Here is a 20731-nt window from a genome sequence, read left to right as displayed (position 1 = left end):
AAATAGGTTTAATATTACTCTTTTCTTAACCTGCCTTTTTTAAATATGTGTGATAGAGTGTCAAATTATTTTATGAGTTATAGTGGAATCCAGATCAGTGCATATAGGATTGTAGCTTTTAGGCTGTGATTTTTGTCGGAGGGACTGTGGAAATAATAAACTGGAATCAGTCTGTACAAATAAAAGGACTGGGAGCGTATGGTGCACAAGATGAAATCCCATAATTATTACTGAAAATCCAGTCTGGAGTTTTGTAAACAGGAAAATAAGAAAGCAAACTTGCTTAGAAAAAAAAATCTGCCCTTGGTTCTAAAAGCCAAGTTGCGTGCAGATCTAGATGTGCAATTTTCTGAAGTCGCTTCAACGCTGGAAGCAAAAAAAAAACACCTCGGCCTCTTGGGAGAGGCATTTGGCATATAATTAGGCTCACTGCAAGGCTCCAAGTCAATAGATGGAGCAGAGACTTGGCATTAAGAAAATGTTGCCCGTGAGCCAATGGGAGGGCCTGATGGATCTCCCGTGGAATCTGTGTTCCCTAGCTATCCTTAAAGACACTGCAAAGGTCCCAGAGAGATGGCTACTTGGAGCAATATGTGGCTAGAATGTATGACAGTAAAGAGCAGCATATAAAGGAAGGCACTGAGTTGGCGAGGCTGTTTTAGAGACAGTACTGGGTTTACACGGAGCTCTATGCTTGATCGTTGGGCTGAAAAACACCCAATCAGAACTTATCTACACTGTGAATCAGTTCTTTGGGTCATCCCAGCGATGATTCAGCATCGCGGCCGCTCACTTGATCCTGGAGATTACATAAAATGCTGGGTGATGCTTTAGTTGGTGCAGGGGTGTTAAACAGCCCGGCCTGTGGGCTGGTTGCATTATACAGAGGCCACACCCACCCCAGCTCTGGCAATGCAAAAAAAGTTGTGATACGTCGTGACACATCACGTGATGTGGGCGGGTTTGACACCCGTACTTTAGTGGAATAAATGGTCTCTCCAAACAGACAGCACGATTCGGCCAATATTAAGTTCTTGAAAGATGTTGACTTCAACAGATGATAGTTGCATGCATGCTCAATAACAACCTAAGAGATTCCAATGTGCTTTTCTAAGGGCTGATGCAATGATAAATATTTCATTGTATACTGTTCTGGATATGCCCAACATCACCGCACCAAATAAGTAGACCCGAATTTTCTAGTGATCTACTACTACCAGTCTAATTAATTACAAGTGGGCTGAGGTCAGATGCAGACTCCCAATATTTTATTAGCATGTACCTTCAGAAAAGTGAGATAGGAATTTTATAAATAGCAAAAATATATACTTTGCTTTATGTCCCCCAAGCATTCATGTTTCACCGAACATTAAATGGACTTTTGGGCACCAGGGACCGGTTCCGTGGAGAGAGGTTTTTCCACGGACCGGAGAATGCGTGGTTTTGTGTGCTGCCTGCATCCCACAGATGAGGCTTTGCTTGTTTGTGCGGCCCAGTTGCTGGCATGCCGCAGCCCGGTACTGGTCCACGCACCAGGGGTTGGGGACCCCTGGACTACAATATTCTTGTCTTGTTGACAGTAATCGTCTCACCTTTCTTTTGTTATCTCCCAAAGCTTGCCCTACTCCACAAGATGCATAGTTTGCTATTTTTGTGGACAAATCACCTTGCCCTCGCACCATGAAGTAGCATCTGGCCGTCATAGACTCAGAAGCTTCACAGGATCAGATCTGGTTCATACGCAGATAGGGGACTGCTATAAAATGCTGGGGTTGTAGGTTAGACTGACAAGTAGCAAAAAATAATAATAATTGCCTGGTAGAAGCCAACAGTGAACTAGTTAGAAAGCTACATAAATGTGTCCGTGTTGACCTTAATTCCTTTTTGCATTATAGTGCAAATTGGTACATAACTATTATGCTGTTCTCTGCTCTCGCTTGCTCGCCATGCTTCATGCCTTTGGGCAATACTTATGGGACCAAGATTTAGATATGGACCAAAATCTTCCTTATTGTCATAATCTTCTGAAAATTATAGCTCCAGATACAGCAATGGACTGCACATTCAAAAAAAAACAACAACCTTAAGTCAACCTCAATCCCAGAGCTACTTTTTGCAGTTAGATTGCAATCCTATGTGACAGTCAGCTCCACAGAATTAAATGGAGCTATTTTTTTTTGGTGATGTATTTAGGGTTGCACTGGATTTTAGTAATATAGTGGCTGATGAAAATTATGGCTACTAATTTCTACATTATGGCTCAGATTCAGAAAAAAGGAATGCCCAGTTTCTATCTGTTCCATATATACATGACAATCAAATCTGCCTGTGAAACATGACTTTCTTGGTTAGAATGGCTGACCTATGCCTTAAAATGTCTGCAATTACACAAAACAGTCCTATGATATAATGAAGGACATAAGATAAGGTGATGTTATACATCAATATGTATATAGGTATTTTTATATCAATTTTGAGGAGTACTGCCAAAACATTTATGACAAGCTGTATCACTGCCTTTGTTAATATTTTTTTTTACTGTGATATATTCCACAGGCACGCTAACTATTGCACTTTTAAATCTCCAAATTTTATATTTTAGATAAGGAATGATAAGGAAAAGCGCATAAGAGCGTTCCGGGTGGTAGTTTGGGGAAATGTTTGGGAACAAGAAGATGGAAGAGTGACTAAAGGTACAAAATGTAATTACAATTGCCCCTTTTCTTATTTTTTTTTGTCTTTAAGAACATGTAAATTAAGATCTTTATATTTCAATAAATGATATATATAATTTAAAAACGCTTTAGAAGTTTCTGTTCTTACTCAAAGCAATCTGCTGTTTCCTCCAGTTTGGTGCTAGACATGATTCAATTTCACCTTATTTATTCTAAGTAGCAATCATTGATAGGGCGCGCAACTTAGGCATCCTCCTGAATGCACGACTCAGTTTAGAAGATCGCGTTGGAGTTGTGGCCAGGGGGGCATTTGCACAGGTTCGCCTGGTGCGCCAGTCACGACTCTATCTGGACCGAGAGTCTTTACGTACGGTCACTCATGCGCGCGTCATCTCCCGGGTAGATTACTGCAATGCTCTCTACATGGGGCTGCCCTTGAAGACCACCCGGAGGCTTCAGCTGGTGCAGAATGCAGCCGTGCGGGTTGTGATGGGAGCATCCCGATACTCCCATATTACACCCCTCCTGCGTGAGCTGCATTGGCTACCGGTTGCCTTCCGGGTGAGATTCAAGGTGCTGGTTCTTACCTATAAAGCCCTACATGGCTTAGGCCCGGGGTATTTGCAGGACCGTCTGTTGCCAGGAACGTTTTCCCATCGCCCTGTGCGCTCACACAGAGAGGGTCTCCTCAGGGTGCCGTCGGCCAGACAATGTTGGCTGGCGACCCCCAGGGGGAGGGCCTTCTCTGTGGGAGCGCCAGCCCTGTGGAACCAACTCCCCCAGGAGCTCCGGATGGCCCCAGACCTTCCGGTCCTTTCGCCGTGACCTTAAGACATATCTTTTCCAACAGGCCGACCTGGACGGATGATAATGGGGTTTTTAATTATGATTTTAAATGTTTTTATTGGTTTTAGTGGGACTTTGACACAATTTAATTCTTTTTTAATATTTGTATTCATTTGTATTTTATTGTTGTTAGCTGCCCTGAGTCCTTCGGGAGATAGGGCGGCATACAAGTCTCATTATAAATAAATAAATAAATAATACAGCTAGTCCTTGAATTACAACAGTTCATTTAGTGACTATTCAAAGTTACAAGGGCACTGAAAAAAAGGACTTATGACCGTTTTTTCATACTTACGACATTGCAACATCCCCATGGTCACGTGATCAAAATTGCAGATGCTTGGCGACTGGTTCATACAGGTATTTATGACGGCTGCAGTGTCCCAGGTCACGTGATTTCCCCTCGGGAAGCCAGACTCACTTAACCACCATGCTACTAACTTAGCAACAGCAGTGATCCACTTAACAACTGTGGCAAGAAAGGTGGTAAAATGGTGGCAAAGTTCACTTAACGAATGTCTCACTTAGCAACAGAAAGTTTGGAGTCAATTGTGGTCGTAAGTGTGCCGGTAGATCAAATTGCTCCATTCTGAACAACATGTGCACTCAAAGGCAAACCCTTTTGATTGATTTGGCATTCCTCAAGACTGTATAGCAGGGGTGTCAAACTGCCGGCCCGTGGGCCGGAGCGTCACGGAGAAACTGCGCCCATCCCATTTTCGGCAATGGGAAAAAGTTCCGATACGTCACGTGATGTCACGTGACATCACGAGTTTGACATGCCTGTTGTATAGGGTTGATAAGTTTCAAGTTAGGACATACCTAAATTGGGGCTACTTATGACCCAGATTAAAAGTTCCCATGGTCATCTACCCCCACCCCACCCATAGTCACATGACTGAACTCTGGTTGTTCATTATGGCTACTTCTGAAGCCTAAAAACAGTATGAGCTGCATCAGAGCCCAGACAGAGTTTTACAATGTCTGGTAAAATGCAAAAGTCTCATCTCTCCTCATTTTTCAACTATACGAAGCTGCTGGGGTAGTTCATCAATGTACTGTAGGTAGGATTCATTATCAGTAGAATGCTGTGATACAAAGAACCACCAGGGATATACATCAATAAAAAAATATCTTTTTGATGGCATGGGATTCAAGAAAGAAGGGTGTTTTTATTTTTTGTTGGATGCATATATTGAAAGAAATAAATGCTTTTTCTTCTTTTAGACAAAGTTGTCGATTATAAGCTGTTTCTCGATCCTTACCTCTCATTAAATCTTTTGAATAATTTGCAACTCGATAGGTAGCTTTTTTTCCATTACCCACAAGGTGGAGCTATTGTATAAGACTTAATTATTGTATTGTATAAGACTTAATTTATCTTAAAAACACTTTCCCCCCCTACACTCCCCTTCTCTCTCCTCCCCCCCCCATTTCTGGTAGTAATCTGGAAAATAAAAAGTTCACAAGCAAGAAATTAAATCCTGGTTTGCTTGGTCTTCCGAAATTCCTTTTCCCCAGCTTCTAGATAATTGTTCAAGAACTAAAGATACCCATAAAGACATGGGGAAAATGATTTATTCCAACATGTATCCAATTCCCCACTTTCAAATATAAACATGAAGTTGAAAAGGAAAATTATAAATAACTCAAGGCAGTGAACATACCTACTACTCTTTCCTCCTCTTTTACTCATAACAACCTCCTTGGGAGGCGGGCTGGACTGAGAGAGTGGCTGGCCTGCAGTCACCCAGCTGACTTTCCTGGATTAGAACTCTCACTCTCCTAGTCCACATTGTTTTCCATACAGTGATGATTCTACCTCAACTGATCTTAAAGAAGCAGTGCCACACCTGGTTAGTACTGAGATGGGAAGCTATCAAAAAAACCCCAGGCCAAATTAGGAAATTAACATAAATCCTGATTGTGATTTGCAACATTTTGGCCAGCAATCAGCCTTTATTTCCAGTTTCTGGGGGGGGGGGGGGAAACAACCACCACTCCATAGTGAACAATGGGTTCCCTTAATGACCACGGCTTTTGCTTAACAACCACATTGGTCGTACAGTGAACACTGCATTTGCTTAAGTATTGCCACAAAAAAAGATAACAAAATTGGGTCCAGTCAGCTGATGACCATTACAACTTACCATCAGCTGTTGTAGAAATGTCTATTAAAAAATTAGGGGACATTTCTGTGATAGAAATATCCCCGAGATACTTTCCTTTTAATACAAGCGCAGTTTTATGATGCCATGATCCATATCTTGGTTAGGACATGAGCTCGTATAAGCCACCGTTATACGATCAGAGAAACTTTCAAATATTCTTCTTGCACAAAACCCTTTGATCTGGACAGAATAGACTGGACAGGAAGAAGCAGACCACTGAAATTACTTCAAACTGGGTTATCTCCAAACTACGTCTATAGTTTCTGCAAAGGTGAACAAGAAGCAACAACAATTCCAGTTCATCCCGATGCTGGTATTTTCTTCTTTTACCCATTAAATGAAATTGAATGAGTATGTATGAGGTCTGTAGCTTCACAAAATATAAAAAAAGGTAAAGATTCCCTCACACATGCATGCTAGTCGTTTCTGACTCTAGGGGCCGGTGCTCATCTCCGTTTGAAAGCCGAAGAGCCAGCACTTGTCCGAGGACGTCTCCGTGGTCATGTGGCCGGCATGACTAGACGCCAAAGCCGCACGGAACGCTGTTACCTTCCCACCGTAGTGGTCCCTATTATTCTACTTGCATTTTTACGTGCTTTCGAACTGCTAGGTTGGCAGAAGCTGGGACAGGGGCTCACTCTGTTACGCAGCACTCGGGATTCGACCCGCCAAACCGCCGACCTTCTGATCGAGAAGCTCAGCATCCTAACCCACTGAGCCACTGCGTCCCTTCACAAAATATGGAGAAGGGCAAAAAGCGGTCTGCGTTGTTTTTTTTTGCAGTTCTGAGCTGCCCACTCTCCTGCCTGTGGTTAAGAACCCCACCTCCCAAAATAAGTGAAGATTTGCTGTATATTAAGGAGAATTATCCTACTGTAAAACTTTAAAGGATAAGATCTCTTCATATGTTCATATTCCCCTTCTTTGTCCACTGACTAATCTCATATAGCATTCATTCATATGCCCCTTTACTGGAAACAGTGTGATGGGCATTGTAAGCCTACTCATAGGTAATCCGAAACAATTGCCAATAATTAATGGCCCAAATATAAATCAGCTATCCCTTAAAAGAAAGCAAAGTGGTCACTCCGATTTTCAGTCTGAAGGAAAATTAATAATTAGAGGCCGCAAGCCTTTAAAATCACAGAGAGCTTGCCAAAACAGGCATTTTACTACATGCAGATTGTTTCCTACATATTTGGTCAAAGAAATGTTGAATTAAATCCTGTTGCGGAGTCCTTGGCGCTCTCTGAGCTTGGTTGCTTTCTTGTAGACCTTTCATTACTCAAGTAGGTAACATCTTCAGTGCTAGGATTGAAGATGTTATCTAGCTGGGTAATGAGACATCTGCAAGAAAACAAACAAGCTCAGAGAGCGCCAAGCCGCCATGGTTCAACCCTGAGCTACAAATATTCTCTTCTGTTGCTAAATCTTACTTTCTGGTACACCAATGACAAAGAATGTACAACCTTCTGTTTAAGGCTGTATCCAATGGTAGGATTGAAATACCGGTTCTCTTATTGGATGAAGGCCTGGGCCTCCGAGGCCTAGAACGGACTTCCGGAAGTGGCATCCATGAACTTCTGGTGGGCTGTTCTAGTCCTGGAAGGCCTAGACTGGACTTCTGGAAGCAGTGTGCATTCAGCTGGTTCTCTGCTGAACCGGTGTGAACCAGCTGTATCCCACCACTGGCTATATCCCATTTATGGTTCTTTGGAATTAAACTGAGCTGCTCTGGATCACTTCTCTGAAGTTAATGTCTCCAAAGTTGATTAAGTAGCAAAAAGGTATTGCGCTGAGATTTACCGTATTGGGACATAGTATCTGTATGGTCACTGGTCAATTCTTGAACTGTGATTGTCTTTTGGCAACCAACTATTCTTGGCGACCATTTCTTTTAAGTCTTGTTTACAGTAATCTACATAGCTGACTGTTGTGATTCAGGGTCAGCCTGTGGGTTCGGCATTTGGGTCGGACGACTCAGAGGAGGAGGAGGGGGGTGTTGGAGAGGTTGCTGAGGGGGTTGGAGAGCTTGCTGATGAGAGCCCTCAGCCAGGCCCCTCCCACCTGGTCACGACGCAGACCCAGCTGTGTGAGCCTGACAGCGTGGATGAAGATGACCCACAGCTGGCCCTGTTCAAGGATGCCCGACGCAGGAGGCAGTCAATCAGGAGTAAACAGAGGAAGGCAATGGGGCACCTTGGAAGGAGGCAGAGAGAAGCCACGCCCTGAACTGTATAAAAGGGGAATGCGTGGGAGGGCTGGTTTGCTGAAGGCAACCGCTTGAATAGCTCCTGTTTCATGGTTCGTGTCTTGTTCTGTTTGCTTTTGTATCCATAAATTTGGCAGGCTAGTTCCAGCCTCTTGCCTTCTTGTAAAAGGGGTTGTCCCTGCCTTTTCTGCAGGGCCGGTAGCAGGCTGGTACAGAACAGCTGACTTCCTTTCTAGTTAAACAAGAAGATAGCCTGGATGAATCTAGCTTGATATCTGGAAGAAACCAAAGCTAAGCCAGCAATCTTGGGAAATGCATCTAGGTGGAACAAGTTTCCTTTCTATGATTCATTTCACTGCATATCCTAAGAAGTTCCGTAAATATGTGGATAGTTCATTGATCTTAAACAAAATGCTTAAAATCATATCTAAGTAGCAGAGCCTTGAACTCCAGTTCTGAAGCTACGACTTAGAACAAAGAGCTTGTCATATTTAGATGGTGTTCTAAGGACTGCTAAGCAGAGATGCGGCAAAACACCAACTAAAGTCTCAATTTGTCTCATGATTCCTTCTACAGGAGCTAAAAGAAAGGTAAAACTGTCAGTCATTGTATAAGATACCACTTCCAAATCATGCCTTACCTATAAAGGTTTGAAGACTTTATTTCTACCCAAATGTGACCTCTTCAAGAAGGCCAGTGCCCATCGCTTGCCAACATATTACTGTACTTATTCGCACTGTGCTATGGCAATATCAGAACAAAGCTTCAAGTTCTGCGCTTAGGACTGTCTTCCCACCTAGCACGAGTCTCTTTTCTGGATTCACAGGGAAGTTACATTGTTGAAAGAGGCATTAAGTCATTTCTGCCCATAGGTAGTTATGAGGAATGGTCTAACCCAGGGGTAGGCAACCTTGGCTCTTTTATGATTCGCGGACTTCACCTCCCAGAATTCCTGAGCCAGCCATGCTGAGGGGAAAGGGAGAGGTTTCTATGCTTAGCCATGCTGGCTCAGGAATTCTGGGAGTTGAAGTCCACAAGTCATGAAGGGGCCATAGTTCTCTCATGCTGGCTCAGGAATTCTGGGAGTTGAAGTCCACAAGTCATAAAAGAGCTAAGGTTGCCTACCCCTGGTCTAACAATTTAATTTCTGCTCTCGTCACCATGTATACTGCATATCCAAGGGAAAATCTCAAAGACGAAATGTGTACTCTACAAAATTCCATTATTTGTCTCCTGGGTAGTGTTGAAGGAGACCTCTGATCAAATGTCTATAGTACAAGCAGTCCTTGACTTACAATGGTTGAAAGTTACAACGGCACTGGAAAAAGTGACTTATGACCATTTTTCACACTTATGACCGTTGCAGCCTCCCCATAATCATGTGATTTACATTGGGATGCTTGACAACTGATTCATGTTTATGATGGTTGCAGTGTCTCGGAGTCATACGTGTTCCCCTTTTGCAACCTTCTGACAAACAAAGTGAATGGGGGGAAACCAGACTGCCTTAACAGCCATGTAACTAATTTAAGAACTGCAGTGATTTGCTTAACAAACGTGGTGAGAAAAATTGTCAAATGGGGCAAAACCCACTTAGCAACATAAAATTTGGGCTCAGTTGTGGTCGTATGTAGAGGACTACCTACCTACCTGTACTTCACAAGTTTTCTTCATGTGATTCTTTGTAAAGTGTGTGTGTGGGGGGGGAGGGAAGTCTAGTTTTGTTCCCTTTTTCTATTTGGCAGAAACTAATGAGCCCTAGGGACACGGTGGCTCAATGGGTGAGGACGCTGAACTTGTCGAGCAGAAGGTCGGCAGTTTGGCGGGTCAAATCCCGAGTGCCGCGTAACAGAGTGAGCGCCTGTTACTCGTCCCAGCTTCTGCCAACCTAGCAGTTTGAAAGCATGTAAAAAATGCAAGTAGAAAAATAGGGACCACTACGGTGGGAAGGTAACAACGTTCTGTGCGCCTTTGGTGTCTAGTCATGCTGGCCACATGACCACGGAGACATCCTCGGACAAGCGCTGGCTCTTCGGCCTTGAAACAGAGATGAGCACCGGCCCCTAGAGTCGGAAACGACTAGCACGCATGTGCGGGGGAACCTTTACCTTTACCTAATGAGCCCTATTGATGTTTTAGACCTCAAAATCTTGAAATACCCCCCCTCCCCTTGTTCTTAAAACATTACCCAAGAACAAGCCCTGGGCCCACCCACTTTTGTAGTGTAACCCCCTTGGTGTGACACGCAAAGCCTGAAGCTCAAAGAAATTGCACACTTCTATTGGCCCAGGCTCTTCAGCCAGCATCAGTAATAGCTGGAGATAATGGGAGGGCATGACAGGATATGACTTTTTCACGAAAGACAAACCACATCTCTCTGTACCATAAAGGGTGATGAGAAATCCCTCTATCCTTTTGGGCTGGTTTTTTTTTACAAGCCCTTGCATTGTCCTTTGTTCTCCCCTGCTTTTCCCCGTGATGCTCATGAGGCTCTAGGAACCCGTCCTTTCTACTCAGCTAATATATGTCATGGTGGCTCCCTCGCATCTCTAAACAGAAAAGAGGGATAATTTTGCTTAAATGCGGCAGAGGAAACGGAGCCATAATAAGAGAGTGGATGGCATATCAGCTGTGCTGAACCAAACCAGTTTGCCAACACAAATAACAGCCATGAAATGGACATTCAACCATCTGTCAGCTGTTCAGCATATGGAGAATGAGTCATTTGTCTATTTCAGATATTTTTAGAGTCTTCACCACCATAGTTAGTGCGGGCATGAAGAAGTTTCCTTCTGAGAATCCTTTTATTTCTTGAAAGATGATGGCTTGTCTCTTTGGATCCTACTCCACCCCTTTCCCCACATCACTAGATATCCATAAGTTGTCATGGGTCACGGGTTAACTCATAAAAACCTCATGCAGAAGTTTATAGCGAAAGCCAGTTTATTTTGTCTAACTTCCTAGCTAAGATTAGCTATGAGGAAAAATGTTTTTGAATTTTCTCTAGGCAGTTTGCCAACTGAAAGTCTCAATAAATCCATGATCAGCTCTCTTTAATGAGTCTGCCTCTTATATTCAGTAATATTTACCAATGTTGTAGAATCCAAAAGAGGGAATCAAATAATCCAGATATCACATATACTTATGGGAGGAAAGAGCCACTAAATAAAATGGTAGTTATTCTCAAATACATTTAAAAAACAGAACCATGATCTTGGACTTTTAATTTTTTTTTAATCCCAACGACCCGATCAATAATTTAAATTAAACAAAAAAATAAAAGAAAAACAAGGAAGAAAAAGAAAAAGGATACCTTTTTATTATTTTCCCCAATTCATGCTTTTAGAAGCTTTGCATAAAATGACTGTAATAGAAGCCAAATGAGGATATTTGTTCGAAAGCCTCCAGTTTTCAGTGATCTGGAAGCTTAAATAGGAATATTTTCCTGGATCTGCAAAATAGCTGAGATCAGTGGGGATTGAAGGCTGCTTGTATTTTTAAGGCTCCTAGCTTTTCTCCAGAGATGGGGGTGGGGGTGGGGGGTGGGGGGTCAGACAGCTATTAGGATAGCCAAGGACCTCTATATGCCAAACCATTTTCTTTTGATGTAGCCAGTCACACGAAACAGTTGCCCAAGAATACAGATGGTCCTCAACTTACAAGAATTCATTTAGTAACCGTTCAAAGTTACACTGAAAAAGTTGGCGTTTTTCCACACTCGCGCCTGGGGCAGCATTCCCCCGTGGTCACGTGATCAAAATTCAGAGGCTTGGCAACTGATTCCTATTTATGATGGCTGCAGGGTCCTGAGGTCACGTGATCCCCTTTTGCTGACCTTCAGACCAGCAAAATCAACGGGGAAGCCAGATTTACTTAACCACCGTGTTACCAACTTAACAAATGCAGGCATTCACTTAACAACTGTGACAAGAAAGGTCACAAAGTGGGGCAAAACTCGCTGAACGTGTTTTTCACTGAGCAACCTAGATTGCAGGTTTCACCGTGGTCGTAACCCGAGGACTACCTGTACTTGTTCAGGAAATGAAGGTAAAAGTGATGACCTATAAAGCCCTAAATGGCATGGGTCCGGATTATCTTAGGGAACACCTGCTGCCAGCATCCACTTCCCATCGTCCTGTGCGCTCCCACAGGGAGGGCCTCCTCAGGGTCCCATCAGTCAGGGAGTGCCGGCGGGCGATCCCCAGGGGGAGAGCGTTCTCGGTGGGCGCACCTGCCCTATGGAATCAGCTGCCTGTGGAACTCCGGATGGCTCCCGACCTTCGCTCGTTTCGCCGGGACCTAAAAACTTGGCTATTTGACTTAGCCGGCCTGGACTGAGGGGTTTTAAGGTTTTAAATTTTAAATTTTAAACTGTTTTGGGGCTATTAATTTTATTTTATTTTAATTTGTACATTGCACTGTTTTAATTTGCCCTGTAAACCGCCCTGAGTCCTTCGGGAAAAGGGCGGTATATAAATCGAAACAAACAAACAAATAAATAAATAAATAAAGTGATTGCTGCTCTCCTGGGCCAATCAGAAGAACGAACAACACGATTACAAGCACAAGCAGGCAGGCTTACCCCTTGTCAAAAATATCATCAAATTAGAGTAAAATTCAGTCCCTAAAACTAAAGGCAGGGCACAATTGCTCCCAGCTGACGCGTCCCTGGCCTCCCTACATGATGTCAAGATGTCCATCCAGGCAGGAAACAGGTCGAATCATCCACCAGAGATGCTTAATTCTTTGGGCAGGTGTGGGGGGGGAAATGGATGTATTAGTCAGGATTGTGAACATGAATGGAACGTGTGGGTTGTGTTTTTTTTTGTATAAACAGAGGCACAGAATCAAGATCACGCGAAGGAATATTAACGCTTTATGAAGCCCTAGTAAGACCACACCTGGAATACTGCAACCACTTTTGGTCACCATATCACAAAAAAGATGTTGAGAGGTTGGAAAAAAAATCAGAGAAGAGCAACTAAGATGATCAAAGGCCTGGAGACTAAAACATATGAAGAATGGCTGAGGGACTTGGGTTTAGCTAGTCTAAAGAAAAGAAGAAATAGGGGAGACATGATAGCAGTGTTCCAGTATATGAGGGGCTGCACAAGGCAGAGGGGGCCAGCTTGTTCACCAAAGCACCAGAGGGCAGGACAAGAAACAATGGTTGGAAACTGATCAAAGAGAGAAGCAACCTGGAATTGAGGAGAAACTTCCTGACAGCAAGGACAATTAACCAGTGGAACAGCGTGCCTCCAGAAATCGTGGGCGCTCCATCACTGGATATTTTTAAGAAGAGACTGGACATTCACCTGTCTGAGATGGTATAGGTTCTCCTGCTTGAGCAGGGGGCTGGACTAGAAGACCTCCAAGGTCCCTTCCAGCTTCTATTCTATTCTATTCTATTCTATTCTATTCTATTCTATTCTATTCTATTCTATTCTATTCTATTCTATTCTATTCTATTCTATTCTATTCTATTCTATTCTATTCTATTCTATTCTATTCTATTCTATTCACCATTAAAGCAATTCCATCAACAGACACGTTGGCCTACAGTCAGCCTATGAACCCCTCAGAATCCAACTCAACCGCACAGCCAACCAGAGACAGCACCGACCCTCAATCAACCCACGCAAGCCCCCCCACCAGCAGTTCACCTCCCAATGCCCTTGACCTGATGTAACCTCCCAATCACAAGACCCATCACACCCTCTCATTGATGACTCATATCTGACCCATCACAAGACCCTCACTTGACACACCCACACCTGCAGCCCCTAAAAACAGAACGCCGACACTGACATCCCCTAAACCAGGGGTGTCAAACTCAATTTCATTGAGGGCCGCATCAGCATTGCGGTTGCCCTCAAGGGGCCGGGTGGGTATGGCCAGGTTGGGCGTGGCCTACTGGGTGGGCGTGGCTAGAGTGTTTATGGCCTACTGGGTGAGCATGGCCAGCTCTACATTGTTCACATCAAGGGTGCCTATGGGGGCCTGGGCAGGAGTGGGACAGATCTGAGGGTCTCTGGCAGAAGGAGGGTCTCTGGGCCAGGGCCAAGGCAGTGGGGGCCGTTCCCTCACTGTTTCCAGGATGGCTTCGCGGGCCACATGAAACCACTTTGCGGGCCAGATCTGCCCTAAACTCTGTCTGCCCTAAACTCTGCCGAAAATGTTACCTAGTGTTGGAAGAAAGGTCTTTCATTTGTGATTCATCCAAGCTGGGAATAAACATGGCAACAGCTTTGGGAAGAAGGTTGTAGTTTATTGAAGAGGAGAAACAGACAGGAAGATGGTCTGGCAGAAAAGAAGGGCTGAACACATGTAGGGAGTGGGTTTTTATACCCTCTTGAGCCTTTTGTTTGGAGTGATTTCCTGTTCCTGTTTGAGGCTATTTCCTGCGTCATGTATTCTGAGCTGAGTCTGGGTTTGCCCTTCTGGTATTGTGATAGTGATGGGTTATTCCTATTATGCCCAAAGGTCATATCCTGCTTCCCTGGGGCTGGGGTATGTAGATTTTAGGTGTCTTTGTCTTCTTAATCTCCCAGCTGGGGGCCTGCAACCTTCCTGGATTATTTACATCTGCATTTCTACAGAGCTGGTTTCTGCTTGGGGAAGGGAGACCTGGGGCTATTAAGAAAAACGGGGCATGCTTTCCTGCCTCTTTAAGATCCTTTGAAGAAATATATTTTTCTGCCCTTTTAATATTTCCTTCTCTGGGGAGCTGACTTCCCACAGTTGCCTGGTAATGAAACATTCGGAAACCAACCCACAAGCTTGGAGAAGGAACCTCCACTTTCACCCTACAGACATTTGCCACAATTGCAAACTATTAAATCACTTTTGGACACATAGGCGCAGAATCATAGCTAAAGATACCAACCTCACATTCTCTCCTTTTTTTTCTGCAAAAGGGGCCAGAAAGCACCGTGCTCAACCATGCTTTGGGGAGGCCGCCTGCTTGTGTGCATGTTTGTTTATTTCGTTTATTTTTATGGCATGCTGTGGTTAACTGATCAAATGTTTGTTCAGCTTGTAATTTTAATTTTGCAGGCGTTTGCACACTCCTACGGAGGACTGAAACATGCTCCAAGGGAAGAAAGTTGAGAATGTGACTGACGTACGGGCCAACCAATTAGCAAACGGCAGAGCCAGAGAAATGGACTCCGGAGGCATCTGGTTGGCTGAGCAGAGCAGGTTTTGCTGAAAAGGAGGAAAGGAATTCTCTCTGGCAAAAGCGAAAAGGACCGAGTGCCCTGAACAGTATACAGGTAGTCCTCGACTTACAACAGTTTGTTTACTGACCGTTCGAAGTTACAACGGCACGGATAAAAGTATCTGATAACCATTTTTCACACTTGCGGCTGTGGAGGCACGCTCGCCTGATCAAAATTCAGACGCTTGGCAACTGACTCATATTTATGACGGTTGCAGTGTCCCGGGAGGGGGGGGGACGTGATCCCCTTTTGTGACCTTCTGACAAGCAAAGTCAATGGGGAAGCCAGATTCACTTAGCACTAAATTCATCTCTGCAGTGATTCACTGAACAACTGTGGTAAGAAAGGTTGTTCAGCGGGGCAAAACTCACTTAACAAACGTCTCATTTAGCAACAGATATTTGGGGCTCCCTTGTGGTGGTAAGCCGAGGACTGCCTGCAGGCTGGGCCCATTTTCTGACTCCAGGCTTAATAAATCTAAAGCAGGGGCCTTCAAACCTGGCCCTTTTATGACTTGTGGACTTCAACTCCCACAATTCCTCAGCCAGCGTGCCTGGCTGAGGAATTCTGGGAGTTGAAGTCCACAAGCAGGGGCCTTCAAACCTGGCCCTTTTATGACTTGTGGACTTCAACTCCCACAATTCCTCAGCCAGCGTGCCTGGCTGAGGAATTCTGGGAGTTGAAGTCCACAAGCAGGGGCCTTCAAACCTGGCCCTTTTATGACTTGTGGACTTCAACTCCCAGAATTCCTCAGCCAGTGTGCCTGGCTGAGGAATTCTGGAAGTTGTAGTCCACAAGTCATAAAAGGGCCAAGTTTGAAGACCCCTGATCTAAAACATCAGAAGGTGCTATGAACATCCATTTAACGAAACGCCTGCCTTCACGGCTATCAGGAATTTGGGAAAGACATGAAAGCTTTGGCCTCTTCTTTGTCTCCTCTTTCCTTGTGAAAGCCCAGAGTGAAGGCTTCAGGAATTGGCAACCCAGCCTTTCAACAAACGGCTTTGTTTGTTTTCCTTGGGCTCAGCTGCTTCAACGTGGCATTGAGACTTGGCTCTGGATCAGCCCAGTATAGGGAGATGACTTTCAGAAGGGACTTTAGTAAATAATCAGCAGAAACATCACAAGCACGTGCCGGGTGGGCGGCGCTGATGACTCCAGAGATCTGCAAAACAATTTCTCCGCTTGTATGCCAAAAATCTATGAACTGGCCCCATCTATTTTTCAAAAAACACTTAAAGACAGCTTTCTATTTTTATTATTATTAAATAAAACAAAGCATCTCTCTCTCTCTCTCTCTCTCTCTCTCTCTCTCTCTCTCTCACACACACACACACACACACACACACACCAGATTGTTGTGCAGACAAACACAATAAAAAAAGCCCCAACTCTATCAGCAGTTATGATCTTTGGGAAATTTCCATCAGACTCAGAGGAAATATATTAACTTTTGGACTCTGCAAAAACAAAAACATGCAAGCGTACCCCAGGTGAAAAAAAATGATTCACTCCAAAAAGGAAAGTTTCATATTATTCAAAGTCCCACCTGCTAGCTATGCCCATCTGCAGCAGACTCCATTCCCAGTGGTCTGTTTTCTTTTTCCAGTTTATTCAGCCTTCTGTAACTTTTGAAAATGCTCCACCCTTACTAAACAGACCCGTTTTGGAGAGAGACCACTTCCTTTTGTATGCACATACAAGCATATATGTTTATACACCCATACATGAACACCTGCAAATATTAGGCCATAATAAGATTCTCCCCCCTCCCTTTTCTTAGAAGCTTCATTGTATTCCTTATTGTGAGTATTTACTGAATTTCCTCAGCCTGATAAAACCAGGTGACGAGGCCTGAAAAGCAACTTGGTGACTTTGGGCCTAGGACAAAGTTGTTGCAGCAAAAATATGAGACAGCAGCAGTATGTGACTTGTTCAGAATACAGCCCTACTTCTCCTTCTTCCAACCCAACTGTCATCTTATGCCTTTAAACAATATTTGTTGGCTGGAAACGGTGTTGCCAGACTCCTGTTTTGTTTTGTTTTTTTGTTGTTTTTTTTGCTACCATAGACTAACATGGTTTTTCTCTTATACCAGGGGTAGGCAACCTCGGCTCTTTTACGACTCATGGACTTCAACTCCCAGAATTCCTGAGCCAGGAATTCTGGGAGTTGGTGCATGAGCCATAAAAGAGCCGAGGTTGCCTACCCCTGTCTTATACTGTATTATCTGTAAATCAGGGGTGTCCAAAAAAAAACTTGGCAACTTTACAACCTGTGGACATGGCTAGCTGGTGAATTCTGGGAGTTGAAGTCCACGGTTGGACTTCAGTTGCCCAGGTAAGACACCTCTGTTGGTGGGGGGTGTGGGGTGGGGTTGGTTTAATTACTTTCTGATCTCAAACTTTGAAACTGCTGTGCAAGAAAAATGGGTTAGGACCACAACTGAACTCAAAATTGATGATGTTAAGTGAAACATGTGTTAAGTGAGTTTTGCCCCTTTGTACGACTTTCCTTGCCACATTTGTTAAGTGAATCATTGGAGTTACTAAGTTAGTAACACGGTTGTTAAGGGAATGGGGCTTCACTGTGGACTTTGCTTGTCAGAAGTTTGAGAAGGGGGAATCACAGGATCCCGGGACATGGCAAGTGTCATAAATAGGAACCAGTGGCCAAGAATCTGAATTTTGATCACATGACCATGGGGAGGCTGCAACAGTCGCAAGTGTGAAAAACGGTCATAAGTCACATTTTTTCAGCGCTGTTGTAACTTTGAATGGGCGCTAAATGAACTGTTGGAAGTCTAGGACACAGGTCTGCAACCCGTGGCTCTGGAGCCGCATGCGGCTCTTTCAGCCGTCTCCTGCGGCTCCCAGTCCTCTGCCATGTGCAGTCCCAAAAAAAAAGTGGGACTAAAAAAGTTCAACCAATCAATTCAAAATATGCAGGGTACAAACTGATATAGCTATCCTTAGTAAGGTGGGTAACTTGAAATGGCTGAGTAAATACAAATGTACTTTTCAAGTGGACAGTTATTTGAAGTTACAACTCCCAAAACATCTTAGGGAGATATTTATGAGAGCGAGATTCGAACAGCTTGATACAATGGTCAGATATGGGAGATTTCATGCTATACCGTACAATGAGCGTCTCTGCATTTGCGGAGCGGCAGAGGTAGAGGACCTGGCTCACATCCTATTTGACTGTTGTCTGTATAAGAGGGTGAGAGACAGGTATCTTGGTCTGTATACCAAACGAATGACCCATTGGGATCCCCATATCAAAATAACTTTCCTTATGTCTGGCCAGAACTTGAAAATAACATTCAACGTAGCACAGTATTTGAACAAAATGATCCGGTTAAGATCTGCATATGTGGGACTGATTGGGGTAGATTGTAAGGGCGACTCCGAAATATAATGTTACCATATTTTATCTATATCTTAAATTTGTATTTTATTACTATTCTAACTTAAATTGTATTTTAATTCCATTTTAAATTGTATTTTATCAAATTCCATTTCGGATTGCTTTTATCTAGTTTTGGTGACAGTTTGTTGCTGGAACTTTGTACTTTGATATGGCTCAAGGGCTAATCAATAAAGTTGTTGTTATTTATTTCAAATATGCAGGGTAGGTGCATATCTCGCCTTGGCTCCACTCTTCAGTCATACCCTGTTCTGCGCATGCGCGCATGTATGCGCATACGCACACATTTTTTGTGGCTCCCAGTTTTTCCTTTTGTGAGGGAACCGGTTCCGAGTGGCTCTTTCACTGTTTCAGGTTGCTGACCCCTGGTCTAGGACTACCTGTAGAATAGTTTGAATGTTTGGAAAAAAGAGCACGAAGACTAGTGCAAAAAAAGGTGGGGTGAGGGTTAAATTTTGTCTGGCTGGGTTTCTCTGAACGTTTAAGCTAATTTCTCAAGGTTAGATCTATTTCAAGGACTTTGGCTGCATCCAACAAACCAATTGGCTTGTATCCATGTGCTTCCTGGGATGCAACTCCAGAAGCTTCAACGTTTCACATGCCCACACTGGCCAGCACTGCAAAGTATGCTTTTAAATTGTCATAGTTAATGGAAAGATAGAAAAATGTTAAATCCAGGTGGACAATCCCATGAACTATTTTAGTTATTGGACAGAAATTGGCACTCAATTTATTTTTTTATTCTAGCCCAACGCATTTTATGAGCAAGAAAGACTGAATATCTTCTGCTAAAGAGAGTCTAGTAAAGGTAAAGGTTCCCCCGCACATGCGTGCTAGTCGTTTCCGACTCTAGGGGCTGGTGCTCATCTCCGTTTCAAAGCCGAAGAGCCAGTGCTTGTCCGAGGACGTCTCCGTGGTCATGTGGCCGGCATGACGAGACGCCAAAGGCGCACGGAACGCTGTTACCTTCCCACCGTAGTGGTCCCTATTTTTCTACTTGCATTTTTACATGCTTTCAAACTGCTAGGTTGGCAGAAGCTGGGACGAGTAACAGGCGCTCACTCTATTATGCGGCACTCGGGATTCGACCCGCCAAACTGCCGACCTTCTGATTGACAAGCTCAGCATCCTAACCCACTGAGCCACCACGTCCCAAAGAGAGTCTAACCACATTAAATACCACTGATTGGGCCAATCTGGTAAGCGACTGATGGAAATGTAAGAAGACTCACTACATGGTAAGGGGAAAGCACTTTTAAAAATGTTTGGAAGTATATTCCTTTGCATCTCTATTCAGAAACCAGCTACACTAAATTTAATGGAAGTTTCCCCCAAAGATGGCATCAACCCACAGGTACTTATCAGCTCCCTTAGCAACAAACCAACCTTGTAACTCTCCAGATTCAGTGGATTTATATGAACTTTTTATTAAAGGATTCTTTGCCTTCATCTTTGGCTACAATAGTGGAAAATGGTATATTAGTTTTACGTTCCCTAATGCATTCACTCTTTTATTTGAAATGGACTTATTGCCAACGTGCAGACAATGCCGGATAAATCTGCTTTGACTCAACTTTCTAAACCAGTTGATAACTTAACGTTATTCCTCAACCATCCTGTGGTTTCATATCATCTGAGAGGCAGTACCGTCATTTTTTCAAACATAACACTGGCCTTCCTCTATTACCATAGGGGTGCCTGTATTCTGCGTTAATTAAAGTCTCTTTTCAGAAGGAAAGGAGAATGGCTTAGTGAGTTCACTTTCATTGTGAGGTAGTGAGTTTTGGTGCAGAATAGAATAGAATAGAATAGAATAGAATAGAATAGAATAGAATAGAATAGAATAGAATAGAATAGAATAGAATAGAATAGAATAGAATAGAATAGAATAGAATAGAATAAGAGCAGAATGAATAGAATAGAATAGAATAGAATAAGAGCAGAATGAATAGAATAGAATAGAATAGAATAGAATAGAATAGAATAGAATAGAATAGAATAGAATAGAATAGAATAGAATAGAATAGAATAGAATAGAATAGAATATGGAGCGGAGCGGAGTGGAACGGAATGGAAACAACAACAGAACAGAACAGAACAGAATAGAATAGAATAGAATAAGAGCAGAATGAATAGAATAGAATAGAATAGAATAGAATAGAATAGAATAGAATAGAA

This window comes from Vipera berus, assembly GCF_964194415.1.
Source record: "Vipera berus genome assembly, chromosome: 7".
Classification (NCBI taxonomy): Eukaryota; Metazoa; Chordata; class Lepidosauria; order Squamata; family Viperidae; genus Vipera; species Vipera berus.
Note: the sequence above shows the minus strand (reverse complement) of the source record.